The 5513-nt window shown below is 43.1% G+C and overlaps 1 non-coding gene across 1 annotated transcript; it reads left to right on the top strand.

Moving 5' to 3' along the window:
* Positions 1–2531: 2531 nt before the first annotated feature.
* Positions 2532–2636, top strand: LOC121103575. The gene has a single exon (XR_005835827.1). It is a non-coding gene; the product is annotated as a U6 spliceosomal RNA (small nuclear RNA).
* Positions 2637–5513: the final 2877 nt, after the last annotated feature.

Here is a 5513-nt window from a genome sequence, read left to right as displayed (position 1 = left end):
TTGGATTTATGTTTTGTTTGTTCTCTTTCTAACTCCTTCAGGTATAAGGTTAGGTTGTTTATTTGAGATTTTTCTTGCTTCTTGAGATAGACCTGTATTGGTATAAACTTCTCTCTTAGAATTGCTTTTGCTACATCCCAAAGGTTTTGAACTGTTGTATTTTCATTTCCATTGCATCCATGTACTTTCAAATTTCTTCTTTGATTCCCTGGTTGCCCTATTTTTTGTTTAGTAGCATGTTATTTAATCTCCATATATATATTTGTGCTCTTTCCAGATTTTTTCTAGGGGTTGACTTCTAGTTTCATAGTGTTGTAGTCAAAAAAGATGCATGGTATGACTTTGCTCTTCTTGAATTTGTTGAGGCTTGTTTTGTGGACTAATATGTGATCTATTCTGGAGAATGTCCTGTGTGCACTTGAAAACAATTTGTATTCTGCTGTTTTATGATGGAATGTTCTGAATATATATGTTAAATCCATCTGGTCCAGTGTGTCATTCAAAGCCATTATTTCCTTGTTGATTTTCTGTTACAACTGACATCTTAAATTTATAATAATCTAGCTTGAAATAATAATAACTTTGCCTCAGTAGTATACAAAAACTCTCTTCCTTTACAGCTCTGCTCCCCTCCTTTTCTTGTTATTGTCACAAATTAAGTCTTTATACTTGTGTGCCATCAACATAGAGTTATAATTATTGCTTCATACAGTTGTCTTTTAATTCATATAGGAATTAAGACAATTTACAGACCAAAAATATATGAACACTGACTTTTACATCTACTTATATAGTTATCTTAACTGTTGTTCTTTATTTCTTCATGTGGATTGAGTTATTGTCTAGTGACATTTCATTTCAGTCTGAAGGACACTTTTCTTATAATTTTTTGTTGAAAACCAGAACTCCTGAACATTATAATGTGGCAGCTCTGGAGATTATATTTGCCCCCTTGCCCAGGGTTTACTTTGGCTGCTTGTTATACTTCTTGATATTCATTTATTTAGTGGCTTTTCTGAACTAATTTTGCAAAGTCTAAATCCTTTGTCATACTTGGCCATGGAAGTCTCTGTTCTATTGGTTTGTGGGGAACTAGGGATCAATAGAAATTTCTTTACCTGGACCAAAAACAATTCCCTAGTCTTTGCAGATGATGTGTGTTGTAGCACGCTTTCAACACTTAGGGATTTTGCAACTATGCCTCAACTTTCACTTCCTGGTCGGTCAGAGCTCGAACGTAAATCAGAGGTGAATCTTGGGGCCTTCTGTAGTAACAACTCTTAAAATACAAGTAAAAGTAATTTACTGAAGCTTTAGTTTTGGTGATAAAAGTATTTCAACATCTTAAATTATTATTATCCTTTTATATCCTATCATACAATGGAAGATACTTTAACTCTTACAAGGAATGAGTTTGCTGTTTATCTACTGTTCTGAAGATATATCCATCATAAATTTTCATATAAAAAAGTAAAATGGTTTATAATAAAATAATGAAAACATGAAACTTTATATATACTTTTGTATGTTTGCAAATACTTATATGAATCCTGGAGAACATTATAGAAAGATGTTCGTCACCTTGTTAACACTGGAACTGGGTTAGAGGATGAAGTGGAGGGAGAATACTGACTTTTCCCTATATAATTAAATAGATGAAGAAAACGGATTTAAAATGCCTGAAGAGGGGCGCCTGGGTGGCACAGCGGTTGAGCGTCTGCCTTTGGCTCAGGGCGTGATCCCGGCGTTATGGGATCGAGCCCCACATCAGGCTCTTCCGCTATGAGCCTGCTTCTTCCTCTCCCACTCCCCCTGCTTGTGTTCCCTCTCTCGATGGCTGTCTCTATCTCTGTCAAATAAATAAATAAAATCTTAAAAAAAAATAAAATGCCTGAAGAGAGAGGGAAAAATACAGCAAAATTAAAAAAAAAAAGGGTCCAGAAGTAGCAATGTATGATAGTGACTAAGCTTGTAGACTCAGAAACTATCTTTGTGGGTACAAATCCATGCTTTCCATTTACTGTGTTACATTGGGCAAAGACTTCTAATGCCTTTTCTGGTCTTATTTTCTACATTTAAAAACTACGAATAATTGTACCTCTCTCTATATATTTAAAGTTTGTTTGTTTGTTTATGTAATCTCTACACCCAACATGGGGCGAGTCCCACATTCTTCCCACTGAACCAGCCAAGTGCCCCAAAATGTCACTTTTTTCTAAAATAATCTATAAATTCTAGGCCATCTCAATCAGAATACCAGCATCAATTTTTAATAATAGAATTGACTAGCTCATTCTATTTCTCAGTTAGAAGATAAAATGGAGCAGAAGAACCAGAAAAGTTTTGGAAGATAATTACATAGTGGAAGGACTTGCCTTATCAAGAGCCAAATATTCCATAAAGTTTCAGTATGGTATTGGTACAGTAACACAAACATAAAGAGAGACGGAAAGAATGGTTGTTCTGTAAATGGTGTGTGAACAGTTTTTTATCCATCTGGGAAAAAAATAGTTACATCTCTACCTCGCACCGTGTTCCCTTTGGCAGCACATATACTAAAATTGGAACGATACAGAGATTAGCATGGCCACTGCACAAGGATGACATGCAAATTCATCTCTACCTCACATCCTACTGATGAGTGAACGGAAGGCAAGCTGAAGACAAAGCAGAAGCTGACACCCTGCAACCCCCCCACCCACGGGATGTATGCAACATTCCTCAGGAACTGCTGGCTGCCCTAAAGGACAAAGAAACAGTCCTTACTACCTACAGCCCATTGACAAGTCCTTGAAACAGGCATGGTGACATTCCTGTAGGAACTCAGCTGCCTCGATGTTAATACTTTGCTAAGGGCAAAAGGCAGTCCTGGCCTGATCCCCTCCCCTCCACCAAGATCCTGTAAGTCTACTTTAATGTATAAAAATTCCTTTGGAAACTTCCTTTATCTCTAACCACCCCCCCCCCCAAGATACGTGTTGGCAATCATCCCCCAAGCATATGGCCCACCGATATACATCTGAAGGGTCTCATGACTAAGGTTTTATTAGACGGTAATAAATGACCCTTTCCCAACAGTAGCTAGCCCCCTCAAGGTCCTGGAGACCTTGCTTCCAAAATTCCTTAGAGACTTACGCTATCCCTAGCCCCCTCCCCACTAGAGGGTATAAAATAGGCCATTCCTTACAACCCCGGGGGCAGCAGCTCTTTCTGCCCACGGGTCCTGTCCCCGTGTTTAATAAACCACCATTTTGCACCAAAGACATCTCAAGAATTCTTTCTCAGTCGTGGGCTCCGGACCATACCCCACTGAACCTCACGTATAATCCCCAACCTCATCAGTACCCCCGAAATCAACTCCGAAGGAAATGTAACGATCAGAAACTATTACAGAATTAAAATAAAGAAGTGTTTTTTAATTGAAGGATAAGAATACTTTTGCAGGTAAGAAACAAAATTCAGAATCCATAAAGGAAGAGAGCAATTAATACAACTTAGCGAAAATTGAATAATTTTTGAAGTCCAAGGACGCCATCCCTTTCACCCAAGATGTGTACATTGAAATTGAAAGCCCTGGGACCAATTCCAATCTAGGCCAAGGGAGCGGAGACTGGGGACTAACATCCCCTCAACAACCCCACCCCCACCCCTCCACCCCACTCCCACCCCCAAGGGAGAGCGGCGATTAGGCAGAGGAACAGAGGAACGGGATTAGGCAAAGGCATGGTGTAAAATAAAGATACCGGAATAAAGTGGTAAAGATACCGCCTCAGTTGATGCATCTCCCACCTTTCTCATCTCCCTCCTCCCCCAGCTTCTACCGCGCTCCAATTCTGCCCTCTCCCCAGAGTCTCAATTTAAAACCTTGCAGGAAAGATAAGAATTCTCCTGTCACAGCCTGGTGAACCTGAGTGGGCAAAGGTGTGGAGGACCCCGTCCCTCACTCTTCCCCTTCCACCCCGCCACGGGTACCCCGCACCTGCCACTTCTTCCAGAATCCCAACTCCCCTCTCAGGAGCTGGCAAGAGAGCCGGTCTAGCAGGGACAAGAGCCAGCACGCGGCAAATGTTTGGGGTAACCAGGAGCAGACGAGTGAGTTTAGCGCAGTGATTTAGGAAACAGCCCCGAGACAGAGAAAACTCTGCTACAGGGGACGGCACACTGAGTCCTCATAGATATATGAGAGCCGTGCAGAGAAAGAAAAATTGTGGGAGAAAGGATCTAATCAAGACCAGGACAGCCCTTAGCTCCCACTGCAACGCCTCAGCATCCCTTAGTATGCAGGATTCCTTCCCCGGGGCCTTTCGTTGCTGGGAGGGCTGGCCCCTGCTGGTCACTCACAGCCGGATTGGCCCAGCCTCGCAGGCCTCCCACAAGGACCCGCCCCCGCCAGTCATTCACAGCCCGGCTGTACCTTGCACTAGGTCTCCATTTGGCGCCTGGTGCCGTTAGGGCGGTGTTTCTTCCAGCTGTGACCAATCCAGCACGTCAGTCAGTCACGTCTGTTTCCTGCCCTCCTGTCACTCAAAACCACGGTCCACATGCGGGGCACTGTCTGGACATCAACGCGACCGCCTAGATTAGAACCAGAGAGCCAGTCTGCATAATACTGTTCCCTCTATTTGGAAGACATTCGCGGAGTAGAAGAATGGAGCTCTGAATTCTGTGGGTGGAGATTGGAGTCGAGGGGCCTGCGGATCCCAGGGGATACCGGGGGAGGGGGGGACGCAAGAGGGCGATGGATCCCTTCGAAATGGAAGTTTTAAAATGTGCCCTCCAAAGACAGTTCCAGATACCCACATAAAGAGGAGTTTAAAGCCGTTGCTCGCCGTTACGTATAAGAAGGGCTGCGCCCAGAACTGAGGTAAACTGTAGAACATTGAAATGGCTGCACACCCTGGGACTTTACTGACAAATTATATGAATCAAATGCAAAACCCTGCTGCCTGCCCCCTCTGTACTCTGATTGCTGGTTAGAAACGTGCAACTTGCCCCTGAGTTTGGTTTTGCAAAGAAGGGACCCTGCACCGCAAGCGTCTGTTTGATTTTATTCATTAATGTCTTCACTGTCCATTTCCTTTATCTTATTATTTATGATTTATTAGCCCATTGATAATGAGACCTGCTGTGTGCAAATCAGGTCTCAGAGTTCAGGGGTCGTAACACTTGGACAACGACAGAGGGTCTCCAGCGCCGAGTGTAAATATAGAAGATTCAGCCAACAGCGCGAGAGATGATTGCAAAGTCGGGATGAGGCTCCCAGAGCAAGCATTCTGGCCACGAATCCGGCAAGAAATCTTTGTTAACTCTTTGTAGGCGGGTCGCCGCAAACGCCTTTTATTGGTCAACGAGAGGCGAGCCCCTCCTTCTTTGCACATCCATTGGCTAAGAGCTCTGTCCATATTTGAGATACCTGCATTCTTCCTTTCTTCCTCTGTGTTGCCTTGAAACCTAGTCCAGTGTATTTAATCGTGTTTCCCATTGGCCACTGTTTCCGGAAGCCCGCCCCCAGG

Source organism: Ursus maritimus, unplaced genomic scaffold, assembly GCF_017311325.1.
Source record: "Ursus maritimus isolate PB19 unplaced genomic scaffold, ASM1731132v1 scaffold_19, whole genome shotgun sequence".
Classification (NCBI taxonomy): Eukaryota; Metazoa; Chordata; class Mammalia; order Carnivora; family Ursidae; genus Ursus; species Ursus maritimus.
This window is presented reverse-complemented; position numbering and strand designations above follow the sequence as displayed.